General features: G+C 50.7%; 1 protein-coding gene across 12 annotated transcripts in view; it reads left to right on the forward strand.

The window, feature by feature from the left end:
• Positions 1-1917: 1917 nt before the first annotated feature.
• Positions 1918-12126, forward strand: part of MICAL3 (microtubule associated monooxygenase, calponin and LIM domain containing 3) — a 175476-nt gene continuing 165267 nt past the window's right edge. For all 12 annotated transcript variants that reach the window (XM_060112932.1, XM_060112938.1, XM_060112941.1 and 9 more), the window contains exon 1: positions 1918-2096. The gene's annotated coding sequence lies outside the window, so the exon portion shown is untranslated. The remainder of the gene's footprint in view (positions 2097-12126) is intronic.

Raw genomic sequence — 12126 nt, forward strand, 5'->3', positions numbered from 1 at the left:
GCAGCTTCGGCTGTAACAAACTGCTCCTAACCCTCCTGATGTGATTGTTTTGAGGCTGAAATGATGTAGGTATAGAGATCAATGTAAAACACGATATAGGTGTATCACATTATCTTTTGTATGGAATGCAGTTGGTTCTGAAGAAACAGGAGAGATAGCCTTGCATTGTGGGGACTGTGAAGGTAGGCACTGGAGTTAGACCCCCACTCTGTGCACTTGGGCAAGTCAGCTCTCCAAGCCTGTCTGAGACTGAAATGAAACGGTGCATGCAAAGCACTTCCAAACAGTACCCAGCACATGGTAAGCATTTAATAAATGTAAGCAGCAGCCGCTGTTGCTACTGTCAATGCAGGAGAGAGGTATATATGTCAATAAAAATTGCATAGTAGGGCAGAAAATCAGGGTTTGGGGAGCACAAAGTAGAAGTGGGAACTCTATAAGCCAGCAGCTTCTGTTCATCTGTCTGGGAAGGCTTCATGGAGGAACTGAACTTTCTAGAACTCTTTGCATAATAGTTGGAAGATGAGTTGTCTGGCTGGAGAGTGGAGCTACTAAGGGTCCCCCAAACACCTGATACAATTTGGAAGAGGGTTGAGTGGGTGCAGGGTGGGCAGATGATGGGAGGTTGAAAAGTTCTGAAAAAGGAAGGTGGAGTTGGCCTTAGGCTTGGTACCAAAATGCAGGCCTGCTGCCAGTGTAAAGCTCTAAAACAGCGCAGGTGGGACCCTTACAGGACGTGTTGAAGTCTTGAATTTGACAGGCAGTGAGATTGAGAGCCTCACGGGCCTTGCAGAGTTGAATGGCTGCTGCAGACTTGAGATAGTGACCAGCACTTTGGCAACTCTGATGATGCCTGACCAGTAAGACTTGTTGCTGAAGCCAGGGTTTCTGGACAGTTCAACAGGCGAATGAATTATTAATTGAAGCTTTGTCTGATTACATGGAGGAAGAGAGAAGAGGAGGAGGTGACTCTTGGAAGAGTATAAATTATTGGGGAGAGTGTGGTTCTCCACATAGAAGAAGAATGCTCTGCTTTAAGAAAGGGACCCAGAAAGGATATTGATTTTGTCTTGACAAAAGGTGAGGTTAATACCGTCTATATCAAGGAACTGGTGTCAACTTTCAACTTTGGTTGAAAGAAAGTCTACTCATTTTCAAGCAAAGCTCTTTAGGAAGATGCCCCAATTTGAAGCACATATGTAAATATTGCTAATCCCATGCAAAGGCTCATAGGCTCGCAAAGTATGAGAAGGACCATCAGAGATCAATTCTAGTCCAATATCCTCATTGGACTAGATAACTGAGGCCAAGATGGAGTAACCTACCGAAAGGCACACACAGATATCTGCTTCAGTTCTCTCCATATTTTCTTTTCTCTCTCTAATCCCGAAACTTGAGGAGCCCTAGTCTCTTTGTTTCCCGTCTTGATAGGATCAGAAAGAAAATTCCAGTTGTGTTGTGCGGCGGCTACTGAGCGCAACGAATACGTGCCCTTTAATCTCATTCTCTCTCCTCCCCATCTGGCCGGCTTTGATGTGCCCACCGTTCTTTTCCATTGGCCATTTCGCGCGGTTCCTCGCCCCCTTCTAAGGTTCTCAACCAATCAGCTTCTCGCTAGCCCCTCGGGGCGGGCTTTGAGGAATGTACCACTGGACCGGCGGGGAAGGGGTGGAGAGAAGGAAGGGTGTGGCGGCGGCTCCTTTCCTTACATTCTGCATAGAACCATGAGCTTCTGTCAAAGTCTGAGCCTACGGGTAGCGACGGCGTCCCTGGGGATAGGAGGCAGAGCGGGTTCCGGAGGCGCGGTGATGTCAGCGCCCCGAGGCCGGGGTCCGGTGGTCGCGCCCCCGGGGCCGCAGCCCCGCCCTCACATGTGCCCGCCCCGCCCGGCGGCAGCGCTGCTACCTCAGCAGCCGCCGCGGTGCAGCCCGCGCGGGACGCCGAGTGCTGAGGAGCGGCCGCGGTTTGAGGCGCTGGCCGTAGCGGGGTCGCCGCGGGGCTGGGGCGCCGGACGCCGCGGCCGTAGGGCCGAGGGGCCGACGTGCGGGACTGCGGGCTGCTACCGGGACGCCGGCTCACTGAGGCATGAGGCGGAGGTGAGACGGGGTCTGGACCGGGCCGGGACCCGTGCGGGCCGGGCGCCTCCCTCTGGCCGCCGCGGCCCCGGAGCGGACGGCGGGCCCGGGTCCAGGGCGGCGGGCGGCGGGCGGGAGGCTCGGCGCGCTTGCCGTGGGCGCTGTCCGAGGCCGGGCACGAGGCGACCCGCAGGCCGCCCGCGAGTCCGCAAGCGGACGCGCCGCTGAGAAGCCGCGCCGGGGAGCGCGGGCGCGGCGGGGCCTTGACCACTCGTTTTTCCCATGGCCCCCGTCCCCTCAGGTCCCCACGTGTCCCCCATCCTGTGTCCCCCTTGTCTCTCCTTTCCTCCAGGTCCTCCCATGTCCCCCATCCCCCTTCTCCTCGTCCCCTCGTCTCTCTGTGCCCCCATCCCCCCGTGTCCCCCATCCCCCCGTGTCCCCCATCTCCCCGTGTCCCCATCCCCCCGTGCCCCTGTCCCCCCGTGTCCCCCCGTCCCCTATGTGCCCCTGTCCCCCGTGTCTCCCATCCCCTGTGTCCCGCATCCCGTGTCTCCCATCCCCCCGTGACCCCATTCCCCCGTGACCCCCGTGCCCCGTGTCCCCATCCCCTCGTGTTCCCCCATCTCCCGTGTGCCCCTGTCCTCCTGTGTCCCCCCGTGTTCCCCCGTCCCCCGTGTCCACCCCGTCCCCTAAGGCGCACGGACCGCCCTCGTCTCCCGATTCCCCTCCACACTCAGTTCAGGGAAAGCGTCTCCAGGCCTACCCCCCGCGTGTGAGGTCTAGGGTGGCGGCTCTTTACCGCAGGCAGCAGTTACCGCCGACATCAGGGCTTAGTGCCGAGAGACGGAGGTGTTTTGGGAGCAGTGTTTCTTCAAGGCATACCACCTTCTCATCTTCTGGGTTGTGGATGGAGAGATGGCGTGTAAACTTGGCAAGTCCCATCCGTGCGACAGTTTGCCGGGGAGACAGTCGTTTGGATCGCACCCCAGGGTGCGGATGAGGCGGGTGTTTTAGTGAGCAGGACCGTGCCCTTGAGTTGCGGGGCCAGCAGGAGGGCTGTGTGCCTCACCACCTGGCCACACAGATGCTAGGTCCTTGTCCTGTAAGCACATCTGTAAGGGTCCCTCAAGAGGATAGCACAGGGACCTCCCTGGCGGTCCAGTGGGTAAGACTCCGTGCTCCCAATGCCGGGGCTGCGGTCCCTGCTCGGGGAACTAGATCCCTCGTGCCGCTTGGTGTGGCCTAAGGGGGAAAAAAAAAGAAGCTAGTATAAATTTCTTGTTTGATCTTCAAATGGACTTGGTCAGAAACTTGACTCAGGTTGTTGTGGCCCTACAGTGAATGCTTCTTGTGCTCCAGGTTTTAAAAATTTTTAAACTTTTTGGATAGTATATTAAATACCATGAGTTAATTCCAGAATTATAGGAAAAACAGGGTTTAGATGTTCCTCTTGCAAAGAATCTTTAGGAACTTGGACCTGGTTCCTAGCTAAGCCTCCTTTTTGTGTTCACAGCACTAACCTTTGAAATGTCTGGAACTTGACTGCTAGGTTGTGAGGTTTATTTCCCCCACCTGGGATGGTCCAGGTGACTGCTGTTTCCTGGTGTTCTAGGTGTTGGGGAGAAAATGGGCTTTGGAGTAATGTATACCAAGTATTTAGTGCAATGCCTGACACACAGTAGATGTTTAATAACCACAGATGATTTTCTTCTTTCCTGTCTGGTTTTGGGAGACCCATGGATGATGAAATCAGATGCAGTTTTGTTTGCATGCTCCCTTCTTAACTTAGGACTAGTCCCCCAACCTCCCCACTCCTCTTCCCATCCCAACCCCTAGCTCTCACACCAAAATTTTTATGGTACATTAAAAATGAAACTCAAACCTCCGGACCTAGAAGTAAATATCAAACAAGAAAAAATTGAGCTCTTCCTTTCAGCTCATGTGTGCATTTTTTCAGAAAGGGTGGTGTACACCGTGGAAGAGGTCTTACACTGCTCACACAGGTGAATAAATGGTCAGAGTGGACCCTTTCTTGGGTCTGTTGAGAAGTCCTGTGGGTAAGGATTTTGGTTGTCGTTGGTTTCACCTGTCCGGGCGGACCCATAAACTCTGCCTAATTTCTCCTGGCATCAGGATGTAAGAGATGGCCCAGAGTGGGTGACACCTGACCAGCAGGCAGGGCACGGTCCTAGATTTGTGGGCTCTGCCTCTGAACTGGGGTTTACATGTACCCCCTCCTGCTTGTACCAGGCTCCATGTGACGAGATTAAAAGGCTGTCAAACCCAGTGTTCTTGAAAGAGTAAGCAGCATCATGGTTTACGTATGTCCTATAATATTGGGAGTCACATTTTAATAATAATCGTACTCTGGATTTATTTATTGCTATTCTTTGAAGAAGTGAAAGCTTTTTCATCGCGTGTTATCATTGATTTGTTTTTGTCTCTGAGGTCATCAAGTTTAGTGCAGTGTGTTATTCCTACCTTATAGATGAAGAAATGGAGGTGATGTGATTTGTTCTAAGTAGTGAGTGGATTCCTGAATTGGGCTTCAACTGAGTTTTCCTTCTTATGGGATTTCTTTTTTTTTTTTAACATCTTTATTGGAGTATAATTGCTTTACAATGGTGTGTTAGTTTCTGCTTTATAACAAAATGAATCAGCTATACATATACATATGTCCCCATATTGCCTCCCTCTTGCATCTCCCTCCCACCTTCCCTATCCCACCCCTCTAGGTGGTCACAAAGCACCGAGCTGATCTCCCTGTGCTATGCGGCTGCTTCCCACTAGCTATCTATTCTACATTTGGTAGTGTATATAAGTCCATGCCACTCTCTCACTTTGTCCTAGCTTACCCTTCCCCCTCCCCGTGTCCTCAAGTCCATTACCTACGTCTGTGTCTTTGTTCCTGTCCTGCCCCTAGATTCTTCAGAACTTTTTTTTTTTTTTTTAAGATTCCATATATATGTGTTAGCATACGGTATTTGTTTTTCTCTTTCTGACTTACTTCACTCTGTAGGACAGACTCTAGGGCCACCCACCTCACTACAAATAACTCAATTTCATTTCTTTTTATGGCTGAGTCGTATTCCATTGTATATATGTGCCACATCTTCTTTATCCATTCGTCTGTCGATGGACACTTAGGTTGCTTCCATGTGGCATTTCACTGATTCGTTTGTAGGGGGAAAAAAACCTCTTTTTTGGAACCTGGAAAACTTAAAGACAACAGACCATTGTGCTTTTTAGATTACTAGATAGCTAAGAATAGTTAGCATTTGTTGGGTGCTTATGTGTGGGAGCCTATGCCGTCACCTCATTTCTTCCCCACGACACTGTACAAGGTGGGACGTTTATTTTCCCTGGTTTTACATGAACTAGGGTTTGGTGAGACCCAGGTCAAGGCAGTGACAGAAAGCAGGGCTGGCACTCAAAGCTGGGCTGATTCTGAAGTGTGTGCTCCTAACCTGCATGCCTTAGTGGAGACTGGGGAGCAGCCGGCAGAGTCCCTGACACCTGTTGCTGCTGCTTCTCTGGGTCTGATGGGCTGTGGTTTTACGGGGGTTTTAGTTTTCTTTCTTTCTTTTTTAAAAAAAAATAAATTTATTTATTTTTGGCTGCGTTGGGTCTTCGTTGCTGCACGGGCTTTCTCTCGTTGCGGCGAACGGGGGCTACTCTTCGTGGTGGTGCACGCGCTTCTCATTGCGGTGGCTTCTCTTGTTGCGGAGCACGGGCTCTAGGCGCGAGGACTTCAGTCGTTGTGGCATGCGGGCTCAGCAGTTGTGGCTCACGGGCTCTAGAGCGCAGGCTCAGTAGTTGTGGTGCACGGGCTTAGTTGCTCCGCGGCATGTGGGATCTTCCCGGACCAAGGGCTCGAACCCTTGTCCCTTGCATTGGCAGGCGGACTCTTAACCACTGTGCTACCAGGGAGGTCCCTGGGGGCTTTATTTTTCATTGAAGTAGAATAGTAGAAAAGATTCTGGGCTTTTCTTGGACCAGAAACATTTTTTAGACGGATCATTAGTTTAGAAAAAATAGAGCTGAAAAACGATCTTTACTTGGAGAGTGTGAAATATTTAATGAGGCCAGATGGGGAGAATAGGGATAGAGAGAATTGAAATGGTTTGTGGATGGAGGAAATTTGTGATATTCTAACCCAGGGGACACCTTTAGTACACAGGCTTTTTAACTTAAGCGGCAGGTTGAAATTGTAAACCTGGAAGCATGGCACTTGGGCTAGAATCTGTGCAGTAAATAAGGCTCTCAGTTTCTGCTTTAGATGGCAGAGTTGAAAATCTGATTCTTTTTTGGTCTTTAACTTCTACAAATAATGCGGTACATTGTGGGAATGGTGGGGATATTGTTGGGAAATTCACCTAAACTCTCTGTGGACTTCCCCTTCCTCCAGCCACCCAGTCTGTCACCTTTGGTTCCACTTTTCAGAATTCAGCTCTGAACCTGTGGAATGGGGTGGGGTGGTGGAGGGCACCGGGCTCTGAGGTGCGTGGTACGCACCAGGGGATAGAACAACATCCCTGCCCCCTGGGGCTCAGCTGCACGTGACTTGCTCTTTTCTTGGTGTGGGCTTTAGCTGTCTTGAGGTGTATGGTCATTGTTACCAAGAAACTGGGGAGGGAGGACAGGAAAACTATCCCCCTAAACCCTGCAGTTTATTGACTTTTTGTCAGTGTCAGGTTTCACAGAGAAGAGAAAATTGCCACAAGTTAAAAAAAAAAAAAAAGTGGTGACAATCAGATTAAAGAAGGGAGAAGAAGTAGGACTGTTGGTTCGTGCCCTGGTGACAGGTGGGAGACAACGGGCAGAAGCTTCTGCCAAGGGGTCAGGTCCCTGGCGGGAGCGGTGCCTCCTCACCGTCTGTGCCGGGGGATGGACAAGCTCGTGGGGGCGTGTGCATGAACAGCGGGAGAGGGGCCTCTCTGCGTTAGGCGGGTCTACAGAGGCCTGTTTAACCGTTGACCTAGTGACCTAGTGAAGGGTCCGGTCTGGTTAACTCTGGAAGGAGAGGAACAGTACTCCGTCAAGTGGTTAACTAGTAGCTTTTATTGATTTTTTTCCTTATTGTTAAAACAAATAACTACGTGAAAGGCGGAGTGAAACTTTGGCTGGTCCCGGCTGTGCCCTGTCTCCTGCCCTGCCTCTTTAAGCCAAGAATGGAGGAGGCCTGGGTCCCTGTGTCTGTGCTGGAGCTCGGGAGAGAGAGGGCAGAGCAGCCCCGAGGGAAGACCAAGCGCGGGCGGTACGTGCTCCAGCCCCGGTCGCCCCCCGGGTTACGCCAACAGACCTCCACGCAGCTTGTCCCCGGCCTACAAAAAGCTGGTTTACCGAGGTCCCGGCTACCTTCCTTGCTGCCTTCCTCACAGCACCCGCCCCCCACGACCAGGCTGCCTTGTGATGGCCGACGCTGGGTCTGTGGGTAGCAGAGGAAGAGAAGTGGGGCGAGTAGCATCCCGATGGTGGCGTCTGCAGTCCCGCGTCCAGATCGTGAGCTGTGTGCCGGGCCTGTTCTGAGTGGGTGCGTGGTGACCGCACTCAGTCCTCCTGGCCGCCCGAGCAGGTCGGTGCTGCGATGGCCCCTGTTTCCTGCACGCAGAGAGCTCAGTGACTGCCCCGTTAGAAAAGGTGGACTTAGGCTTCATTCAGACTCAGGCATTCGGTTCTGGACTTGTGCTCTCACGGACCAGTCAAGGGCAGCTGACTTACCTCTGTCATGGGCGTCAGCCCCTCCTCTCTTCAGCCTTCCCTGCCCTGTTTCGCACTGTCCTTCTCCCCACTTTTAAGTTATCTGTTTGAAATGCTACAGGAGAGATGTGTTTAGGTTAACTCGCGTATTCCTTTAAAAAGGGGGCAGGGTCAGAGGAGGTAATTCTGAAGCATTCAGAGGGGAACACAGGTGGGCTTCCCAGAAGGGACACTTAGGACAGTGTAGTCTTCGGGGACCTAGTGGCTGGGCCATGGGACCTGGAAAGAGGGTTGATGACAGGTCTGCTGTCTGAAAAGCTGGGGAAACCCTTCCCCTTCCCTCCTCTACTTTTTTGCCTGGCCTGTGTTTCTGATTCCCAAAACCTAGAGCTCGCACAAACCGTAACATTGCCCTAGCTCAGCTACTTTGTGGATGAGTTTTATTTGATTTATTTATTCTTTTCTAAATGAGGTAGTGTGGGATCCTAACCACTGTTTGGAACAGACCCTTTTACCCAGTTTGGTCATGACCGGTCAGAGTCATTTGTTTCCCTGTGAAAAAGGAAAAGGAAGTATTTTAACTAGTGACATGGTCTTGTTTCAGTTTGTTTCCAAAGCAGATAGGCTTTTGTCAAAACCAGACTTGCAGACGTAGGGAAAACAAATCAACCTTCTGCCTTTGGCATTTTTAAGCACCCTTAGACAAGTAGGTCCCTGGGCAATTATATAGGAGTAGCCATCACCTACCGAGCGCTACGGTGGGCCAGACACAGCCCAGCGCCTTATGTGCACACACCACTTCTAGCCTCCTGCTTCACACCAGGGAAACTATTGCATAGAGGCTAAGGTCCGTAACCTTAAATAAGTTGCTGAGGCTGGGTGACTCCAAATCCTGTGCGTCTAATCACCTCGCTGTAAGGTGACATGTTGAGGGAGCAAAAAGAAGAGGAAGCAAGGAAGGAAAAGCCAGTATGGGGCAGGGGAGAGAAATGGGAGAGATGGCAGTGTGCCTGGGCCCCCAGGACTCACTGGACGCTGTGTGCCTCAGTGGGCTGACCAGGGCCCAGAGACTCTTCGGTCCTCGACCACCCTCAGGGAGCCCGGGGACAGAGGGGCCAGAACCTAAGAGCTTTGACTTCATACTGGGGCTTCCTCTTAGCACATGTTTATTGAGCAGCTACTATATGTAAGGCACGTGCCAGAAAATAAGACGCTGTCTGCCTGCAAGGGGGGAAAGCACAGTGCAGAAAACCATAATGTGTTGTGATTAGTGGCTCCACTGGCCAGGGAGCCCTGAACATGGAGTGGTAAGAAAATTTATACTAACGGGCAAAATATTTTTTTTTCCATTTGGTTTTGTTAATTTCGTACACATAAGATTGAGAATTTCTAGAATTTACCCCCGTGGCTATTGTTTCAGGAATGTTTGTATATTTGCAAACAGGGGATCTGTTTGCAGCTGCTCTCTGAGGACCAGCCCAGCACCTTGGCTGTAGGAAAGGCTGGGGCCACCTCCCCTTCCTGAAGGCTGCCCTTTGGCCCAGCACCACTGCCATCTGTGGCTTGTGCTGCTTGCCTTGGAGGTGCCAGTGCTCTGGGCTGCTGGAGTACCGTTTCCCAGGTGCTCTAACAGTGGGAGCAGTCGTGAGCAGGGAGGCGCTTAACCGATGCTTTGGGAATTAGATTGGACCATGTTACCTCTGAGGCTCCTTTCTAACTCTAGGACCCCGATACTGTGCCTACAGGGACCTGGGAACTCTGTGGTCGTCTTGTGCTGGTGCCTGCCAGCCCTCCCACTCCTCCTCCTTCAGTATCTCTTTGTCATGTGCTGTATTTGGAAACTGATCTATTGTGGGAAAGGACTAACGGGACTTCTTGCTGGATGTGCTCAGTGAGATACAGTTTTTGCTTGTGTTTTAATCTTTTATTTTAGAAGACCTTTGGATCACTCTGATCAAGCCCATTCAAACAGAAATTACTTACGTCTCCTGGCAGTGGTTAAGCGTCTTCCCCTCTGCCCCTTGCTGTATTGGTTGAGTTGACTCCATTTGGTAATAACATTTAGGACCCTTTCACATGTTGCTAATGAAACGTTCTCTATGTCCCTGACCAGTGACCTCAGAGAAGGGTTCATCAGCTTAAAGATATCCTTGCTTCAAGCAAAGTTGCTGTATGAAAATGTGGATTGACCTCCAAAATATAATTGTGTGTATCTGTATTTCTTGGCTTTAAATTTAATTCTTCACAGTAAAGGAATTTTGCAACAGAATTCCTTCTCAAGGAATTCAGAATTTTGCTTTTCTGTATACAACTTTCCCAGGCAGTCTGATCTTCCAACTTTGGTGGAAGTAGCTGCCCGTCACTTTTACCTGCCTTGCCCTCTCCATGCCCTACACAGACGCAGCCTCAGAGCCACAGATGGTACTAGCCCCGGCCTCTACAGGCTTCCAAGCGCCGTCCTGGCTATCAGTCAGGTCTGGCAGTGCCTGGCTGGCCAACCTCTCCGCATGCAACATTCATTTGCACCCCAGGAGCCGTCTGGACCGTGGTGCAGTTGCTCCCCTCTCGTGCTTGTTTCCAAGCTGCTTCTGCAGGCTTTTATGAGGCCCAGGTGCTTGGGCATATGCACCAGGCTGGAAGAGCCAGGGTGGAGTATAGATTGTTCCGTGGTAGGACAGTAAAGGAGGGCAAGGGATTTGGCTGAAAGCCTTACTTATATTAAGGTGTGGGAAAGGTGGAAAGGGAACTAATTTATCCGGAGTATGCTTTATCAGTACACTGTCATGACATGACAGTCTCCTTTAATCCTTATAACAATCTTGGGAGGTTACATATATGATGCCCACTTAACAGGCTGGGGAAACATGAGGCTCAGTGACGTTAGGTCGCTTGCCTGAGATCTCTTAGCTGGTGAAGGGTGGAGCCAAATTAGATTAAAACCCAAAATGTGGGAGTGAGTCTGTTTTCCTGGTTCATACCTGGGCTTTGCAATCTTCAAGCCCTGCTTCTCCACGCCCAGGTTTCAGGGGTTGCCTGAATAATCTTACCTGAGAAAGAAGTCCAGAGGAAGAGGAAAGAAAGAAGGAATGACATTTTCCCGGGTTCCATGTCACTGTAAAGAAAAGAATCTTGCCTGCCATTCCAGTTCTACAAGGATCAAGCCATTAGCCACTGCAGCTGCCCACTGACAGTGCAGCCTGAGAGGAATTCAGGATGGAGAAAAACAAGCATTCTGTGCTTTGGATATGCCGGGCCCCTAGATAGTTAAGATGCATATCTCAGGAAGAATTTCAATGACCGCAGATTCTTGCATCTTCCCCTACACAGAAAAGCAGTAAAATCGATAACTCGTGTTTTTATGCTTGACTACATGTTTCTCCCAGCAAAAAAGTTCATATATAGCCTGGCTTTTCCCTTTCCTCTTTGGAGCAGCTCCTCAGAGCTATCAGAGAGGCTGTCTCCTGGGCTGTAGTCCTCAGTAAAGTCCCCAAATGAAACTTAACACCGCCTCACTCTCCCTCTCTCTCTCTCTCTCTCTCTCTCTGTCTCTCTCTCTTTCTTTCTCTCCCTCTCTCTCTCTCTCTCCCTCTCTCCCTCTCTCCCTCTCTCCCTCTCTCCCTCTCTCCCTCTCTCCCTCTCTCCCTCTCTCCCTCTCTCCCTCTCCCTCTCCCTCTCTCCCTCTCTCTCTCACACACACACACACTCTCCACAAAATGTAGTGGTAAGGAGCATGAACTCTGGAACTAGACTTCTACATCATTTACTAGGGTGTGTGACCTTGTATGTGTTATTTAACCTCCCTGGGCTTCAGTTTCTCCATCTGTGCAGTAGCATGACAGTCCTGTGTGCTTGGTGCGGCTGTGAGCATTTAGAATCCTGCTGGCACTTGACAAGCAGCAGTGAAGACCCTGAGTGTTAGCTGGTCCCGTTAGTGACTGAAGGGACAGTCTCCGGGGGAGCATGTGTGGCTCCATGCTTCCCAATGTGACAGCGCCCCCAAACATACCCCCAACTGCTGCTCTCTCTCTCATTACTCTCTGCCTCATCCCTGGCTCTGCATTGTTTTTCTTATTAGCAACTCTTTGGACTTCCTGGAATAATTTGTTCATTAATTTATCATCTGTTGGGCCCCTTCTCCGCATGTTGCCCTGTACTGGGCATTAAGGCAGGGCCCAGGTTCCCAGAGGTATTTGACCTTGTCCCTGCTTCAGAAGATACAGTATGAATGCACAAGACAGTTGGGTAAAGGAAAAAGAAAAGCAATGAAGTGCCAAATGGCACAGACAGGTGACTCCAGTCTTTGGGGAGAACAAGGACAATAACTTACCTTTTGAGTCTTTATTACATGCAC

Source organism: Mesoplodon densirostris, chromosome 11 (genome assembly GCF_025265405.1).
Source record: "Mesoplodon densirostris isolate mMesDen1 chromosome 11, mMesDen1 primary haplotype, whole genome shotgun sequence".
NCBI classification, from domain to species: Eukaryota; Metazoa; Chordata; class Mammalia; order Artiodactyla; family Ziphiidae; genus Mesoplodon; species Mesoplodon densirostris.